We start from the raw sequence: 20464 nt of genomic DNA on the forward strand, positions 1-20464 counted from the left end.
TTAATTTTTTTAATTAATAAAAATATATATATCCAATCATATTTCCCTGATTTCCATTATTGTTCTATAAATAATATTTTTGAAGTCTTTTTTGACTTGAAAGAAAAACTAGTTCTACAAATTATATTTGGAGAATTAGTAGTCATAGCAAGAAAATGATATTCTTAAAAATACCCATCTTCAGCAGAAAATAAAGAATATTTGCAAAGTCCCCTTGGGGGCTGGGGAGAAAGGAAGAAATATTGAACTTTCACATCTGGGGAATTCCTGATATTCTCACCAGCAGCAGGGTCAACCAATTCAATAGGCTGAGCCCTCAATCTTGGGGCTCACCCCTATGAAAGTTTTTCCTGCAAAGGAGAGACTAAGCCTACTGATAATTATGCCTAAGAGTCACTCCCAGAGAATCTTTTTTGTTGCTCAGATGTGGCCTCTCTCTCCAAGCCAACTAGGCAGGTGAACTCATTGCCCTTCCCCCTACAAGGAACATGACTCCCAGGAGTATAAATCTCCCTGACAACGTGGGACCTGATTCCCTGGGATGAGCCAGAAACTGGGACCATGGGAGTGAGAAAGCCCTCTTGACCAAAAGGGGGAAGAGAGAAGTGAGACAAAATAAATTTCAGTGGCTGAGAGATTTCAAACAAGTTGAGAGGTTATCCTGGAGGTTATTCTTAGCATTATATGGATATCCCTTTTTACTTTATGGTGTATTGGAGTGACTAGAGGGAGGTACTTGAAACTGTTGAACTGTGTTCCAGTCGCCTTGATTCTTGAGGAAGACTGTTGATGTGAGATGTTTGGCAGGGAGAAGAAGGACTGTAACTCCCTGAAGATCTCCTGTCCTAACCAAGGGGAGCAGCTGCCATTTCACAGCCCCAGCAAATGCTTCCATGTGGGAATATGCATACTGTGTTCCCAAATCTTCTGTTTTGTTTCCCCCAGAAAAGCCTAAATTCCAAAATTTTTTGGTAATCTCATAATTTTTCAATGTGGTTCAAATTATTTAGAATCCTGCATAGGCCAAACAAAATTTCCATGGGCTAAGTCAACCCCAGTTTGTGACTGTTTATCTAGTGGAAATGGGTTGATTTCAAATCCTTCGGGTAACCTCCCATGAACATGCATCTCTCAGGACATACACTTTTTTTTTTTATAGCTGTTTTCTAAGTTGGGGACATGATTGACTTCCTCTTATGAGAATAGAGTTGCTCAAGTCACATGGGTGGCTGCATAGAAGGCCAAAAAGGAAACAGAGATGGTTCTTTCTTTTTCCATTACTTTATCTTTCTTTCTCAAATTTCATGAAATGATCAGCAGAATATTAAATTCAGAGCTTGCCTTCATCCATGGTACTCTTGGAACTGACCCGGAAGAAGCCTAGTTTACTTCACAGAGGCTAAAACCTCTCTGACCCAGTGGTAGCTCCCAGGGGCACCTCTTCCTCATTTTTGTTCTTGTTTTTGTAATTCCCCTTATGATATTACTTCTTAATATTATCTTATTCCTAAATTCAAAGATGACAGTGACTAGAAGAAGGTTTGACCCTAACTCTATTAGAACCAAAGAGTGCCATTGAAATATCTCTATATATAGATGCCAGAGCTCTAATATAATGGCTTCCAACCAAGTCTTTCTGATACATGCATATCACTGAGGCTGTGTGGAGGAAAATGTTCTAGTACAGTGACCATAAAGTTTTTCTCAAGGAAAAAAATTGTATATTTGTATAAATGTATTTAGTTTCTGGACTGATAATATAAAAATGTTATATGTAATATTCAGCTAATCAAAAAGAAAACAAAAGGGATAAATTTCAGAGACCAACTGAGAGATACATCAGATTTGTTTCTTTTTAGATTGGGAATGATTAGGCAAGGAATGATTAAGATGTTCTTTTTCAAAACCATCATAAGATATCATCTTACACCCACCAGAATGGCCATTATAAAAAAAAAAAAACAACAGAAAACGGTAAGTGCTAGAGAGGCTGTGGAGAAAGTGGCACACTTACCCGCTATTGGTGGGAAAGTAAAATGGAACAACCACTGCGGAAAGCAATTTGGGGGTTCCTCAGGAAGATAAATATAGAATTTGCCATATGATACAGCAATCCCATTGCTAGGTACCTATTCAGAGGACATGAGGGCAAGGACACGAAGGGACATTTGCACACCTATGTTTGTAGCAGCATTATTTACATTTGCCAAGAGATGTAAATAGTCCAAATGTCCATCAATGGATGAGTGGCTAAACAAGCTGTGGTACATGCATACAATGGAATATTACACAGCTGTTAGACAGAATAGTCATGAAACATGTAACAACGTGGATGGACTTTGATATTATGCTGAGTAAAATTAGCCAGAAACAAAAGAACAAATGCTGTATGGTCTCACTGATATGAACTAAAATTAATGAGTGAACTTGGAGAATTTCAGTTAAGAACACGGTTTATCAGGAGATAGAAATAGGGTAGAGATTGGGTAATTAGCGCTGAAGGAATACAGATTGTGCAACAGGACTGATTGTAAAAATTCAGAAATGGATAGCACAGTACTACCTGATTGTAGCACAATAATGTAAGTACACTGAATGAAGCTGAATGTGAGAATGATAGAGGGAGAAGGGCTGGGGGTACATATGAAACCAGAAGGAAAGATAGACAATAAAGATGGATATGGTATAATTTAGGAATGCCTAGAGTTTACAATGATGGTGAGAAAATGTAAAAATTTAAAAATGTTTTTGCGTGAGGAAGAACAAAGGAATGTCAGTATTTCAGGGTGTTGAAAATAGATGGTCATTCATATTTTAAAGCATCAACATCTGTGTGAGACTAAAGGGAGAAATGTGCAAAATTTATATTTTGACTAGTGCATTTCTTAATTTAACTAGTATGGTCAGTTTAATTGAACACCATAAGTACATGGAACCTTGAATAGAGCATGGGATTTTGTTGTTATGTCCAGGTTAATGTGATGCCCTGATAAATCCCAGAGTGATTTGAATAGTGAATAAAGTATTTGCAAAGTCCCCTTGGGAGAATGGGGAGAAGAGGGGAAAAATTCAAATTCTCCATTTGGAGAATTCTTGATATTCTCGCAAGCAGTGGGGACAACCAAATCAATAGGCCAAGCCCTCGATCTTGGGGTTTGCCCTTATGAAACTTATCCCTGCAAAGGATAGGCTAAGCCTACTTAAAATCAGGCCTAAGAGTCATCCCCAGAGAACCTGTTTAGTTGCTCAGATGTGGCCCCTCTCTCTAAGCCAACATGGCAAGTGAACTCACTGCCCTCCCCCATGGGCATGATCTCCCTGGCAATGTCGGACAGAAATCCTGGCATCAAAGGGTTGAGAAAACCTTCTGGACCAAAATGGGGAAGAGAAAAATGAGTCAAAATAAAATGTCAAACAGAGTCAAGAGATTTCAAACAGAGTCAAGAGGCTATCCTGGAGGTTATTCTTATGCATTATATAGATAACCCCTTTTTAGTTTAAGGTATATTAGAGAGTCTAGAGGGAAATGCCTGAACCTGTAGAGCTGTGTTCCAGTACCATGTTTCTTGAAGATGATTGTATAATGATATAGCTTTTACAATATGACTGTGTGATTGTGAAAACCTTGTGTCTGATGCTCCTTTTATCTGTGGTATGGACAGATGAGTAAAAAATATGGATAAAAAATAAGCGAATAATAGGAGGAACAAAGGTCAAAATAAATTGAGTAGATTGAAATACTAGTGGTCAAAGAGAAGGTGGAAAAGGGGTATGGTATATATGAGTTTTTTCTTTTTTATTTCTTTTGCTGGAGAGATGCAAATGTTCAAAAAAATGATCATGGTAATGAATACACAACTATGTGATGATATTGTGAGTCATTGATTGTACACCATGTGTAGAATGGTTGATTGTCAGGAAGGTTGGTATGTTTGTTTGTTAAGGTTTACTATAAAAATATTTTTAAAAACTTATTATAAAGCCATAGTGGGAAAAAAAGATTTTATTCCTGTGTATAAAACCATGTGATATATAGTATTAAATAAAGGAAGCTCCCAGAGTATTTGGAGTACATGGAATTTTGCTAATAGTGGGCCTATTTCTATTTAGAGGCATTTGATATGTTTGGAAATAACAAACATATATACTGCCAGTATTGTATGGCAGTAGATTATAGCTAAATAAACACATTGATGTCTGGTATTACATTATTGTTTATCAAGAGTTTTCTTCAAATTCAAGTTTCAACATGACATATCTAGATATAATGTTAGCTTTAATTACAATAATTTTTTTTTTTTTTACATGGGCAGGCACTGGGAATCGAACCTGGGTCCTCTGGCATGGCAGGCAAGCATTCTTGCCTGCTGAGCCACTGTGGCCCACCTTACAATAATTTTTAAATGAAGAATAAATTTTAATTTATATTCAGTTTGACAATGAATAATTATTTATATTCTTTCTAAAAAAGATTTGAAGTCATTTGTATTGAATACAGAAACTTTTTTTAAACATAAAAAGAAAAAAACAAAAGCCTGTCCAGGAACAGGGTAATGGGAGCAGAAGGTATAGGAAGGTGACTAAGTAATCTGAAAACTTAAGCATAAATAGATGTTAAAAGTGAGTAGAACACTTAACTTTGGACTTCTTGGAAAAAAAAATGGAAATATGGTTGCATAGTTCTTGCTAACTACTAAAATGAAGCATAATAATTAATCAAAAAAAACAAATAATAGCTAGCATTGAAGTCTAAGAAAATTTATGACATGGAGCTCATTATGGCAGACATTGAACAGACAAAAGTGTTTTCAAATGGCAAATATAGGAAAGATGCCAAAATATTCCTCATGGTTGTTTCAACATGGACTTCTGGCAGAAGTCCAAGAGCATCATGTTAAATAGCTTTCTATGAAAGCTAAAGAAATGTAGATTAGTTTTAAAATGTGTGCAAGATGGTAATAACAAGGATAGAATCAATGATTGCCATGCTTCTTAACGTATCTCACTTGATGAAAGAAATATTGAAGATGACACATTTTGAAATACTCACATACATTTTGAGATCTCTCATTTTCATTATTACAGCAGCCATTTGTTGATGTCATGACATATTATATGCTTGGTCTATATTTGCCCTAGAATTTTCATGAATATCTCATCTTTAAATGGTCCTCAAGTATATTCATGTATGATGAGTATATCAGTGTGGTTTAAAGGAAGAAGTATACTTGCTATCAGTTTATTCTCTGAGAAGTATACATTGAATCCTGTATTCAAATGCTATTTTCATGAAATCTACAAATAGTTCATTTTCACCTACAGTTAGGTGAAGATAAGCAGTTAAAAAGAAAAAAATTCTTTCAAGAAAAATATTCCGTAAGTCTAGTTTTGGCAGAACATTTTATATTGTTAATAATACAAACAGTTAAAATAATAATGCAAGAGATTAAAAATACCCAGAAAAAGTTCGAGGCCCTGGTAAACTTTTATCTGACTATTTGATCTAGCCATTTGTATTTCTGATAAAAGCAGGTGCTTCTGGTCAAGTTCATATGTATATATCTTGAGCCTTGACTTTGGAAACCCAAATAGCTAATATACATGCTAGATGATTTTAAAATGTTTTTTTTTTTAATTGGAGAAATTGTAGGTTTACAGAAAAATCAAATGGTAAGTACAGAGTTTCCATATATCACCCCCACACACAATTTTCCCTGTTAACACTTTATGCTAGTGTAGTTGATTTTGTTACAATTGATGAAACAATATTGTAATAATTATACTATTAAACAGTCCAGAGTTTACATTAGGGTGCTCTGTGTTGTACAGTTGTATGGTTATTTAATATTTTTATTCATATGTGCAATCTAAATTTTCCGCTTTACTTTCAAATATACAATTCAGTGTTGTAAATTACATTCACTATGTTATGCCACCATCACCACCATCCATTACCAAAACTTTTCCATCACCCCAGACAGAAACTGCATCAATTACGCATTTGCTCCCCATTCTCTAGGCCAACCCTAGCCCCTGGTAACCAGTATTCTGGTTTCTGAATTTATGCCAGATGATTTTGATCAGCATGAGTGACAAAAGATGAAAGGTAAAATGTTGATTAATGCAAGGCCTGCATCAAATTTCAAAGCATAAACCTGATAATTTTTTCAACTGCTGTCCCTTGTGTTCATGGAAATTGTGTATGGCGTTGATTTGAAAGGGGTGAGGAGCCTCCCAAAGACAATCAGCAAAGAAGGTAGGATAGGTTTATTGATGTTCTTCTGTGAGCCAGGCATTATGCTAGGCAGTTTTTGTAGGGCGTTACGTTCTCAAGTCCCATTCACAGCGTCTTGGGTATGAGGAAACAGACTCAGGTTAATTAATTTGACCAGCAAAGTACACCAAGTGAGATTTGCAATAATAGCAATAACTTGAGGAAGTTGGTTCCGTAGCAGGGTTAGGAAATCCCAAAGTCCCCACTAGGGAAGTCACAGAGCCATAGCCCACAAGCATGACTGTCAGCCTGGAGAGGTCACAGAAACATGTAATTCTGGAACTGAAGGAGACTTCACAGATCATCTAAATTAGTTCAAACTCCTCCAGCATACCAGTTCTACATATGAAGAAACCAAGGGACAATAATATTGGTGTTCTTTCAAATAAGGATAAGGTGTGAAATTATTGGATCAATGTAATTCTTTGACTAATATATAGTAAGCATTCACACTTTATAAATAAACATGAGGATACTGAGATAATAATTGTTGACATTTTTTGTGCGTGGAGAGAAGGATGTTGCTGACAGTAGGAAAATCACCAGTGAGCTAAATGAAAAAAAATCCAGGTGCTTGAGCTTTCCTGTGCTCTCCCTTCCCCCATCCCCTCTTCCTATCATACACTTATAAACTTGTTGAAGGCAATATGGGAGTTGGAGAAATAATAAGGGCATATTTTAGGATTTATGAAGTTCCCCAAATTAATCTGTGTCCTACCTTTTACCGATTTCCATTTGGAAGCAATTTTTTTAAAATCTAAAATGATTGTAAGATGTGGCCCATTAAAAAAAAAAACAGTAGTTCTGAAAATCTGAACTGTAAGTTTTTCCATATAGTTTGTTTACTAGATTGCTTGCAGAATAAAAATTTTTATAATGTGATAGTGCCTATTTTGTTTGGGGCAGAAATTAATACTTTACTCATGGCATGCAATTAAAAAAAAAGACAAACTTTTGTCTGTCATTCAAAGCAAAGCTTGCCCTTCTCACTAAATCCAGTGAATTTCCTGTCCTGTTAGAATTATGCAGTACACAAAGTTTCTTTCCATTAGAGAACATTTTATAATGAGTGAACTACTTATCCGGGGTGGAGATTCCATAAACTCCTTGCTGTTCCAGGAGTTACTCACCCTTATTACCAGGAAGTTCTTCACGTCTACTATACATGATTCCTACTGCATTTTCTCTGGCTTGCCTGCTATACCAACTGGGAGAAGCTGGACCAAAGTTCTTTCACCAAAAGCCTTCCCAAACTCTCAGGCAGATTGTGCTGAGTGCAGTGCAGTGGCATGGTTGCTGTCATTTGAGGTGCCAGAACAAATTGTAATGTGCACACAATATTCTTTACAGGATTTAAACCCCATCTGATGCCCAACTGAAACTGGCCACCCCATGAAATCTTAGCAACCCCAAAATATTCTATCCATCTACCTCCCAACCCCCATCAAAACTACTGCATATTAGATTTTAAGAGTGGCACAAAGTTATTATCTGATTAAATACTTTTCATTGAGATATGAATGACTATAAAGACTTACCTTTTTGGTAGGCATTTATTTAATTTTTAAAATAAATACCTATCGGTTAAGAGATAAAATGCTATTGGAAGTTGGGGTTAATAGTATGTCCCTTATTAGGCCTATGTAAAGTTTAGAAATAATAATAAAATCATTAGCAGGCACATATACATAAAGTAAATAGTATCTATTATTATTAGAGCCTATAGTCCAAATAGTTTTTGGTATTATAAATATTGTTTCTATAGGCTTATTTAAAAATTATCTGCTTTGTTATAGTCCATAATAATAGTTCTGAAATGCAGAGTAGAATAATAAACACATTTCTTAAATTTGTCCTTATAGGTTTGATTTGTATATCCCTTAAGAATTTGGATTGCTGTCCCTGGAATCTCAAATTAATCTGTAATATATCTACAAACAGTTGTTACTCCAATACTTCTATAAAATGTATACGTTTTTTAATACGAAAAGCCAAGAGAGTAACATTGCTATAACCAAGACCTAACCAATGCCCAAAACAAACGAAGGATGTCCTTATGGTTAGTAAGTTTTGTAATATTGTTCACATGTAGCAATAGTAGACTTGTTTTTAAATGTGCTACAGTCCTGACTCATATTTAGAAGAATCACTTTAATCCTCCATTGTTTTCTTTTCTTTCCTAGCATAGTTGTATAAAGCCCATCCTGTGCTACATTGTGCTTGAACAGAAAGTTTTTCTTTCTTCAAGTAATCGCGCTGACAATATCCCATAAAGCACCTTCTGTTCTTATCCATCCATTTTCCAATCTTGTCAGAACTTTTAGTTTTAATGCAATTTTCCTAGATTGTAGCAATCCCTCCCTATTTGGTGTCACTTGATTAGCATTCAAATTATTAATGGAAGTGCTGAAGGACATAGGGTACAGGACTGATCTTTCAAGATACTTTTTAATGTCCAAGTCCCAGTTAGCTGTGATGATATGATGGAAAGAAGGAAACATGAAAAAGTGGAGAGATATTTGAAAAGATAAAGAGGCCTAAATGAAAGAGAAAGCCAGAGATTCAAATATCCAGGAAGAAAGATGGAGATAAGTAGATAAAGTTAAATTGGAGAACACAAGAAAGGAAAAAAAGAAGTCTGTGATAAAAGAGGATATTTATGGTAAATAAAAGTTTAATATATACACCAAGTCTTACTTAAAGCTGGTACACTAGATGTCCATTATTTCAAGTTCCTATTTTAAAATATACTTTTAAGATAATTTAAAAATTTTACCATTTGAATTTTTTAAAATTCTCTTCAAAAGTACATCTTTTATTTGGAGAAAATTTCATATATTTGTATTTGTTTTTGCTTAGCATGTAGAAACGAAGGTTTTAGTTTGAAAAAATTGCAATATAATATACTAAAGCAAGCATGGAGTTGAGATCCAGGTAGATTTGTCTCTTCCATTTATTTGCTAATGTAACCATGAAAGAATTACTAAATTCTTTTGCCTCATTTTTCTCATATGCAAAATAAAGCTAGAATTACAGTCTTTCAGGCTTGTATTAAAGTTTATAAATAATGTACATTAAGTATTTTTTAAGTAATGTATGTTAAATCAAAGCTATTTTTATTAGATCATGTCATCTAATTAGTCATTGATATGGTCAATTATATTTTTACCTGCATCTTTGGCAGTTGGTTTATATATTTCTTTACTTTGTGTGGTTGATATTTTGTCATTAAATTTGAAATTTTAATATTTGGAAACCAGCCCACACAAAGTAATTAAAATTTCATTTAATTGTTTCCTTTTTGCAACCAGTTATTTATCTTGTTTTGCTAATGGGCACCTTAACTAAGTGATCAAATTAACATCACTAATGAGAGAAACTCTCATTATGTGCCTTCTGATAAGATGCATTGACACAACATCACTTATGCAGTGTTCTTTGCAAAAATGCATACTTTCATCTAATAATGAGGAAACATCAAAGAAACCCAAATTGAGGGATATTCTATTAAAACAAGTGGCCTGTCTTCTTAAAAAAATGTCAATGTGAAAAACAGAAACAATCTGAGGGACTTTCCAAATTAAAGGCAATTAAAAGATATGACAACTAAATGCAGTGGGTAATGGTAGATTGCATCCAGTGAGTATTTCCCCCAGGCAAGTACAATAGATAGATCTGCATGTAAAAGTTTGCATTACTGATATGAACTGGACTGTTGATTAAATAGAAAGCACCAGTTGCAATGACCAGTTTTGAACTTCCATATGCAAAACTTGAACGAGAAAATAAAAATTAAACCTCTTTTGGAAAAAAAATCTCAATTTAGCACATTGGTCTTCAAAGCAAACTATTAATATATATTCACTTTTAAAGATCATTTAAGGTATTTTAGATTTGTTGTCTCAGAATTTAAGAAGTATCTGTTACAAAACTTTCTCTGAAGTCTGGAAGCAAGATTAAATCCCATTTTTTAGTATTTGATATGTCAAAGAATAAAAAAGGAGGTCTTGAATGTTTCACTTTTTTCCTGTTTATTAGGAGTGTAAGATTACTTACAGAAAATAAAGTATGCTGTTTTCAAGCATAAAATAAAAATGGTACTGTTATTTGTATTTGAAATTCAACATTTCCATATTCTGAACTTTGTGTGTGTGCATTCTTTATAAGCTATAATTTTGGATATAGTCTGTTTTCTTTTTTTAAAGATTTCCTTTATAAAAATAGCAAAAAGCAAGTGTCAATTTATTTCATATATTGCCTGGATGAGAATGGCCACAGGACCCAAGAGGCCGTGTGCCATGTGGTCAGAGAAATTGTTCCTGTATTTTGAAGGCTGACGTGCTTTAGTAATTCCCTGGATGGTCTGGCTGGATTTCCGGGTTGAGTTATAACAACAATCTTTTTTTGTCATGGGAAGCCTTGCTCAGGTTGTGCAATGTAACCATTAAAACCAAGCAAACCTGTTGCCCAACTATCTCAGTCCTGTTTCTTCTGTATCTAAATCAGGTTATTTCCATACAAAGACAGTTCAATAGAATATTTACCATTTAACGAGGACTGTAAAAATGTCTGTGAATTTACTGATTCCTTTAAAACACTAGTTTGAAAATGCACTATAAGCCACTGGGGATCAAAAGGCACTCTGAAGGACAGGTATTATTATCTAGATAAAATTCAGGTTTCACGGAGAGGATGACATCAGAAGCGATTGTTCTTTACAAGTGGCTCTCCCTTCTCCTTTCTCCCCACATTGTAGGACTATGCTGCATTTGTGGTAAGTGTGGCAAATGCCACTGGCACAATGCAGGAAGAAACGCTTCCGCTTCCCACCAAGACCCAAGGCAGGGCAGGGGTTGGGTCATTCCATATGGGAGTTGCTCCTGCTGTAAGGCCAGAAAGTGGAAGAAAAAGAGAGGAATACATGAATAGCACTGAGAGGAGTTTCCCTCATTCCAAATTTCTGTAGTTTTTACCCAGTGACCTTGAGAATCAACCATCTGTTTTCTTTGAAGTAAATGATTCATTTTTCGTCTTTGGGTTCTGCCTTCCAAATTTATTTTGATGAAAAATGTAGATTGACAAAGTTTGACTCAATGTCAATTTATTCTTAATTCTTTAACTCTTCAAGTATTAATGCCACCAGGAAAAATAAAACAACTACCACCCCCCAAAGTGCATTTGGATAATTTATTTTAGAGAAGAGAAGAAGATAAATTGCTAACATTTCCTTGGACATTTCTGATTGTAACTTTCAACTGCTAACATCTAAAATTTTCAGGGTCTCTGTTGGAGACCTGCTCTTGCATAAGGTCTTCTTTAATTTACTCTATACTGTTCAGAGCCCACAGCTACTTTGCTGCATTATGAGAACATCTTAGGATATATAAATTAATAATCATATTTATGTACTAAATAGATGATTGCTGAGGACCTACTATGTGCAAGTGTACTGTCTTATGTGCCAAAGTTATTTAAAAATGAAGCTCACTGGCTAATTGGGAAAATATATATGCCTGAACAATTATAAAAATAGTCACACAGATGTTAATAGAGATACCTACAAAGTACAACTGGGACCAAAGGATGTAGCAACTACTTGTACCAGAGAAAGTCAACATATGTGGTAATATTCCAAGGTCTTAAAAGTTGAGTAGACATTTGACCAGTGGGTCCACCCAGTGGGGAAGGCACTCTAGTCATAGGGAACATTGTGTGCAAAGGCGTGGAGGCCTGAAATGCAAGATAAGTCTTGAAAGTGGCTTGGGATCACTGGAATTTAAGATACTAGGATTAAACATAACTTCATTTCACCAGTTGGCTGGCTCAGATGCCTCTCATGTTCTCCTCTTAGCTCCACTACTGCTTCAGCTTACAATGCAGCAGGCTTTTTCTCTCACCCAGCAACTTTGGTCATTAAGTAGGTAATTTCTGAGGGAGTTTATGAGCATTAGACTCCTTTCATGAAATGCACATAACTTGTGCCTCTGTGTACATATAATTCCCTTTAACAAAACCGGTTCTGCCCAGCCTGCCCCTGTTCACTAGAGTTCATTCCTAAGGACATTTTGGCTCTGTCCAAGCCAGATCTGTTCTTGAAGCACAAATATTTGGGACATTTAAAAGAATATACTGCAAACCCTGAAAATAATTCTTGAGAGGTATTCCAAATATGTTTTGAGTAACATTTTTGTCTTTTAAGATGTTTCTTTGAAGAGAACACTCATTTGGGTGTGCAAATGCTATTATATATTTTTTAATAGGCACATTGTTAATTTTTAGGTGTGAATGATGTTGAGGTTATCTGAAAAGTCTTTATTTTTTAGAGATACATACTGAAATAATAAGGATGAAATTATATGGAATTTGCTTTCAAGTAATCCAGTACAGGAGAAAAGGACAGTAGGGGTGGAGGAGAAAGCATAGATAAAATATTCCTAGCCATATGTTGTTAGACCTGTAAGAATCATTGTACTGTACTCTCTTTTTACATATTATAGAAACTTTCCATAATAAATTTTTTTAATCACCTTGCCTTATAGTCACACTTCATCTCCTACTTGTGAATGGAAAAGGAATAATTGTTTTCAGAATTATAAAGACACAGAGTATGCTTTAACATCAGTCATTCCTCCTTCCATAAGGTTGAAAAATCTGAGTTATTTATAAGGACATCTAATACTTTTTATCATAAAGACTTTTAATATATATCCATGTTTTAGTTTGCTAATGTTGCCGGAATGCAATTTACCAGAAATGGATCAGCTTTTATGAAAGGGATTTATAAAGTTTACAGTTCTAAAAGCTTAAAAATGTCCAAACTAAGGCATCCAGAGACAGAGATCTTAACTTGAAAGAAAGACTGATGTCTGTCACATGGGAAGGCACATGGCTGATGTATGCTGGTCCTGTCCCTGGTTCTGTTGCCTTTAACTTCTGATTCCAGTGGCTTTCTCTCTTAGTGTCTGTGAGTCCTGACTTAGTTACTCCAGAGCAAAACTCTGGGGTTCATCTCTTAGCTTAGCATCTCATGGAAAGGCACATGGCGATGTCTGCTGAATCCCAAATTCTGTCTAGCTTCTGTCACCTCTCTCAGCTCCTGGCATCTCCTGGGACTTCTGCACTTCCAGACATCTGTGTCTAAGCTTTCTCCTAAATATTTCCATGTGTCAGCTCTTTAAAGGACTCCAGTGAACGAATCAAGAATGGGAGAAGTCATACCTCCATCTAATCAAATGATCACACCCACTATGGGCATGCCAGAGCTCCATGGAAATAATCTAATCAAAAGATCACACCCACATTTGGGTGTTCACATCTCCATGGAAACTACCTAATCTAAAGGTCCCATCCTATAATCCTGAATCAGAATTAGAAAAACAAGGTTTTCTGGGGTGCATAACAGTCTGGCATAATCCATATATAGATAAATCATCTTTTATTAATTCTAAAGTTAACTAAGCAGGTAACTAACCATGTATTGCAAACCTAACCACTTAATACATACAAAAAATTTTACCATTTACCCCAAAGAATGCACCCCTTTTTATTTCAGTTTGTCATTATTTTTTATTTTATAATACAACTGCTCTATGAATGCTAGTGATCAAATATCATTAAGTGTAAAAGTAGAAGGGTTTTCCTCTCTTTTACAGTGTGTCATTATATTGATTTATCCACTTCTGTATAGCTTCCTCCTCCACCTTTAATTTTTAGGAACTCCAGGCACTTTTGAAGAATTAAATCTTTTAAATCAGTCTCTCTTAATTCAAATTGTTTAGCCTCTAAGCTGGTTTACATAGTGGGATGTTTTCAGCCCCTCCCCAGCATCTAAAATGCTTATTGTGGCAGTGGTTGGTGGAGTGGCTCAGAGGGTTCCCTTTGTCACAGAAGGAGCACAGGAGCCAGCTCACCGGAGTGGGACCTCAGAAACTCAGAAAGGTTTATTACCAAAAGAGTTGTGTTTCACCTGCTTAAACCAACACTAAATTTGTAATAAGTACACTTTGTAGTGGTTCTCAATGTTTCAAATCCAGCTTAAATAACACACCCCTGGCTTTTAACTTTTTCATTTTATAAATCACCTCTACAAATTTTAATTGCTGTATTTTCTAGGATTCTTTCCCTTTGGGTGAATGTTTCCTGAAGTGTGATCTCAGGACCATCTGCCTTCTAAACTACTGGAAGTGTTTGTTAAAAATGGAGATTCCTGCTTCCCTTGCAGAAATTCTGGTTCAGAATCCCTAGAGATGAGACCTAGGACTAGGGCCCCTGTCCATATATGCGACTGACAACCACAGCACTGGAAGAGATTTTCCCTTAGCAATGGAATAGCAGGACTAAGAACAATACAACTCTTCTGCCTGCCCCTCCTCCCTTTTATTTAAAAGAGTTTATTTCCCCAAGTTACAATACTCACTAATTGATTTTCTAATTTTTTTTTTGAGAGAGTGCATGGTCTAGGAATCGAACCTGGGACTCCCGCACGGAAGGTAGAGCATTCTACCAATGAACCACCCGTGCACCCTCACTATTGATTTAGTGACAACTTCTTGGGTAAAAAGAAACTAAAATTTGGGGTAAAATTATTAGAAATATTTCATGTAAAAATGTCTAGTGGTTCTGGAATCAAGGAAACTGTGGTGTTACACATATATCTTACCAGTTATCAAGTCACTTGAATTAATGGTAAACTCTTTTAACATACAAATATACAATGTGAGATTTAAGTTGTTAGTCATTCTCATCCTATTAACTTTTTTTTCAAATTGTGGCTATTTTATGCCCATGGGGAGGAACCAGTAAGGCAAGTTGTGCTGTGTTAGGGTAGCAGTCTTCATATTAGTGCCGTAAAAAGACTTTACCAGAGGTATGAAGAACAAGGAAAGTTTAAAGGAAATCACATTCTGAATCTTCATTTCTTTTTTCACTCCTTAAAACTGAGCTTCAGCTTGCAGATGCCGCAGCCCCCCGCCTGCAACCATGGTCAACTCCACCGTGTTCTTCGACATCGCAGTTGATGGCAAGCACTCGGGTCACGTCTTTTTCAGGCTGTTTGCAAAGTTCCAAAGACAACAGAAAATGTTCGTGCTCTGAGTACTGGGGAGAAAGGATTTGGCTATAAGGTCTCCTGCTTTGACAGAATTATTCCTGGGTTTATGCGCCAAGGTGGTGATTTCACACACCACAACAGCACTAGTGGCAAGTCCATCTACAGAGAGAAGTTTGATAATGAGAACTTCTTCATGAAGCATAAGGGTCCTGGCATTTTGTCCATGACCAATGCTGGACCCAACACAAAGGGTTCCCAGTTTTTTATCGGCACTGCTAAGACTGAATGATTGGATCGCAAGCACATGGTCTTTGGCAAGGTGATAGAGGGCATGAATATTGTGGAAACCATGGAGCGCTTTGGGTCCAGGAATGGCAAGACCAGCAAGAAGATCACCATTGCCGACTGTGGACAACTCTAATAAATTTGATTTGTGTGTTGTCTTAACCACCAGACCATTCCTTCTGTGGCTCAGGAGAGCATCCCACCTCCCCTGGTCCGCTTCAGTATCCTATCATCTTTGTGCTTTCACTGCAGTTTTTTGAGTTCTACATTATCCTCCCCTTCCAAATCTAGCTGGATTGCAGAGTTAAGTTTATGATTATGAAAAAAAAACCTTAAACAACCAAAAAACCCACAAAAACTGATCTTCACACATTCCCTCTTCCATCATCTCATTTGTTAAAAAAGACAGGCCTTTCTTTCACCCTAATCTTACCACAGTGCATTGCCTTAGGTAGTTAGTGTTTTAGTTTCCTAGGCTGCTCAAAGCAAAAAATAAAATGGGTTGGCTTAAGCAATAAGAATTTATTCACTTATGGTTGAAGGTGGGGAAAATGTCCAAATCAAGGCATCATCAAGGTGATGCTTTCTTCCTGGAGACTGACTGTCAGCAATCCTTGGCTCCTCTCTCATGGCAAGGCATATGGTGGCCCATGCTGGTCTCTCCCATCTTTTTTGGATTTCATTGCTTCCACCTTCTTACTTTTGTTGTTCTCTCTCACTCTCTCTCTTCATTCTCTTTATAAAGGACTCCAATAATAAGATTAAGACTCTTCTGATTGAGGTGGGTCACACCTTAAATGAAGTAGCCTCGTTAAAAGGTCCTACTTACCATGGGTGTGCACCTACAGGAATGGATTAGATTTTAAAACATGTCTTTCTGGGCCACACAGTTTCAAACCACCACAGGTAGAAAAGCCCCGGAACCCATAAAGATAATTAGAAATATGGTATGGGTACTGGTATTGGTGTTGAGAAAGGGAGGCACACTACTGAATGAGTAACAAAACCCTTCTGCAATTAAGTAGTTTCCTAGTATGCTTTCAACAAATTTGCAGGAGGATTTACAATCAAGTGTCAAGTTACCATTAAAAATATATTTTGGTGCTAGATTACTTCATGGCTTTTGGCATATGATGCTGACAGAGTGCAAAGAATTAAGGGCAATGTAAAAAAACTCCTTCCATTCTGACCTAGTTATTTATTTCAGTATTTACATTAACAATAAAACAAATAGACAAAAAGGCAGGAGGATGTAATAGGTTGAATTATGTACTCCAACAAACACATGTTCATAATCTTAATCCTGGTTCCTGTAGGTGTAACCACATTGTAAATAGGATGTCTTGAAGATATTATTTTTAGTTAAGTGTGGCCCAACTAAAGATTGGGCCTTAATTCAGATTACTGGAGATGTGTGGTAGTTTCAAGCTGTTCTGTACCCCAAGAAAGGTCATGGTCTTTTAATGCACTCGTGTGGGTAAAGACCTATTGTGGGTGAGAACTTTTGCTTAGTTTATTTCAATTGAGATGTGACTCATCCCATTTAAGGTAGGTCTTAGTCCTTTTATGGATTTTTTGAGAGGATAAAACACAGAAAAAGTAGAGAGAGCTTAGAGAGAAAAAACCCCCAAAAGAGCTGAGAGAGGAAGCCACTGAAGCCAGAAGCTGAAAGCAACAAAACCTAAGAGAAAAGGACCAGAAGACCCAAGCTATGTGCCTTGCCATGTGACAGAGGTGCCCTGGATGTCGGTGGCCTTTCTTCAGAGAAGGTATAACCCTGTTGATTCCTTAATTTGGACATTTTCATGGCCTTAGAACTGTAAATTTCTAAGCTAATGAATCCCCATTAAAAGCCCCCCCATTTATGGTATATTGCATTCTAGCAGCTTTAGCAAATCAATATAAGGCCTTATAAGGAGAACGTGGAAGTGACAAAAGTGAGAAATGAGCTGAACTGGCCATATGACAGGAGGCAGAAATTTATACCATCAAACCCCAAGGATTGCCAACAGTAACCACCAGAACACTACAGTCTTCAGGGAGAAAGCAAGCCTTGCTGATATCTAGCCTCAAAACCATGAGCCAATAAATGCTTATTGTTTAAGTCAAAAACCAGTCAAGATCCATTTGTGATATTTTTGATAACAGCCCTGGCAAACTAAGACAGGGATAAAATTGAGGTTAAACCCTGTCTCAATGTAGCAATAAGTAATTTTAATCCACAGATACATGACCTAAAGCTACCCAGTCCCTAACTAGTTTACTATTGAATATGTTTTAAATGAAAATTTACTTTTTATATATGATAGCCAATAAAATTTTGTAATATAGTCATGTTGTGTTATCAATAGTGTACTAGTAATAATTGAAATATTCACTCAACCCAAAAGAAATGTTTAAAAAAATGTTAAATGTTTAAATTTAAATTAAATAAAATATTTAAACATTCAATAAAAAAATAGCTCAAGGGATATACTTTCTGTTGTCATAATTACTAAAAGGCTTTCAAAAATAAAAATATGTTATTTCAAAATGATAAAGGGAAAACTTTTCATGCAATTTAGGATTTCATTGTTGAGCCATTCAAGAACCCAGCAACTTCCTATTCAGAAAATAAAAGGAAGCTCACCCAAGGGAGTGGAAAGGGGAAGCTCATATAGGGCTAATGCAGAAGCAAATGAGGAAATTATCTGACTGGTTGACATTAAGTTTCCATTTTACTTAAAGGGGTAAGTCTTACAGGTGGTTAAGCAGGTGGTTGCTTAAGAACAAGGAAGTTAGCTGGTGTTACGAATGAAAAAGTTAGGTGGCAATACCTGAAAAGCTATATTTAAATTTGTTTTTCTGGGCAAGTCAGGCATTCACAGGAAATAGAAACTATCTTAAAATTTCGGTTTTGTTGAAGTGGGACTTAGTATGGGTGCCTCCATGTTGGCCCTACTAGATTTTGTTTATCAGTTCCCCGCTTTGGTCTGGTCCTTGACCAGGCTGAGGGCTGAGATAAAAATGTAAGGCATTAGTGCCACTCTCAAACTATCTGCTGGCTTAGATGGTTGTCATAGGTGATTAACTTTAGGTTACAGTAGTTGAGGGGGTGGTTGTTTTTGTTCTCTTACACTTCTGTCATTCTGGACATACAGACACTATTTGGTGAGATTGCTGTGTGCAACCATTTAAAACTTAGAAAGAGGGCTTCCAATTCTGTATAACAATGTAATGAGTAGATACATCCTAGAGGATGTTGAGCAGATAATTAAAAAGTATTGGTGGGTGGGCCATGGTGGCTCAGCAGGCAAGAATGCTTGCCTGCCATGCCAGAGGACCCGGGTTTGATTCCCGGTGTCTGCCCATGTGAAAAAAAAAAAAAGTATTGGCAAAGTCCCCTGAGGGACAGGAGGAAAAACATGGAACTGTTCAACTTTACCACCATGGAAACCCCTGATACTGTGTCAAACATTAGGGACTCACAAGTCAATAGGCCAAGCCCTTGGTCTTGAGGCTTGCTCTTGTGAAACTTATTTATGTAGTGGAGAAGCTTAGCCTACCTCTAGCTATGCCTAGGAGTTACTTCCAGAGGACCTCTTTTGTTGCTCAGATATGCCCCCTCTCTAAGCCCACTCTGCAAGTGAATTCGTTGCCCTTCCCGCTACATGGGACATGATACCCAGGGGTGAAATTCGCCCTGGCAAAGTGGGATGTCCCAGGGATGAGCCTCATCCTTTTGCATACTTGTATGCAAGCTTCAGCTAGACATTGTTACTTATCATGGTTTGCCAACCCCCAACCAAAACCATTTCTGCCAACCCTAAAGAACCCTAAAGGAGCTAGGGCTTCATCTGAGATTTTACAAAGCTTCCATGCACTGTGATTACTTTCCAGAAACCTACAACTTCCAGTTGAGTTCCTAGGCCAGAGAAATCCTGAAACTCAAATGGGCCAGCCTCTCCAGAACATCAGCTAATTCCATCCCCCATCCCATATTATCAACAGCCCTTTCCAACATGAAGTTAGTATGGGCATAGCCCAAATACTCCTAAAGATTGCGAGAAAGATCAGAGGAGAAGGTAGAGTTACAACAGAGAAGATAGGATTTAACAAATGAGTATGACTGCTGAATCATTATATTCATATTTCTTTTAGTCTCCAGTGTCTTGGAGCAGCTAGACATAAAAAACTAAAATCATGGAATTGTAACCCCTATCAAATTCAGAAATCTGTTCTACAACTAATTGGTTGTGGTGTGCTTTGAAATTTATTGCTTTTTTGTATATATGTTACTTTTCACAAAAAACAAAAGGAAGTATACTGCAGCAAAGCCTTTCTGGGGCATTTTCTCATTTTCTACTCTACATAGAATTTCAAATGCTGAATGCATTAAGGATTAGCTAAATTGATTATCTCTGGAGTTTAATGATATAGAAAAGTATTAATTTTTATTAAATTATTTCTAAATAGAACTCTAAACACAAAGAAAAAAAAATGAAGAGAGAAAGGATACAGGGAGACTATTATGACTATTACTAGTAAAATGTCCAATGTTTGGATTATGCTTCTGAGCCAAGGACACCAAGACCCAAGCCAACTGAAATCAAGGAGATTAAAGAACCATCCGGAGAAAGAGCCTACTTGCCTGGGTCATATGACTTGTTTGACTATTTCATGTAACTGCATTTTGACTACCCCAGAAATGTTTATCCAGGTACATCAGATGGTATCAATAACAGCACAAACTCCTCATTGCTCAGCCAGCAAATAGTCATGTACACCTCTATTACCTAAAACAATTCTTTTTAAAGAATCTCAAGATTTTTATTATACAGCAATCAATAACTTTTGCAACGGACTCAGCAATTTCT

At 36.4% G+C, this 20464-nt stretch overlaps 1 pseudogene across 1 annotated transcript in view; it reads left to right on the forward strand.

Annotated features, from left to right (window-relative positions):
• The window catches only part of LOC143678287 (peptidyl-prolyl cis-trans isomerase A pseudogene), a 53078-nt pseudogene extending 37242 nt beyond the window's left edge, over window positions 1-15836 (forward strand). The window contains exon 2 of the transcript XR_013173144.1: window positions 15229-15836. The product of XR_013173144.1 is annotated as a peptidyl-prolyl cis-trans isomerase A pseudogene (transcript). The remainder of the gene's footprint in view (window positions 1-15228) is intronic.
• The last annotated feature ends 4628 nt before the right edge of the window (window positions 15837-20464 follow it).

This window comes from Tamandua tetradactyla, chromosome 1 (genome assembly GCF_023851605.1).
Source record: "Tamandua tetradactyla isolate mTamTet1 chromosome 1, mTamTet1.pri, whole genome shotgun sequence".
Lineage (NCBI taxonomy): Eukaryota > Metazoa > Chordata > Mammalia > Pilosa > Myrmecophagidae > Tamandua > Tamandua tetradactyla.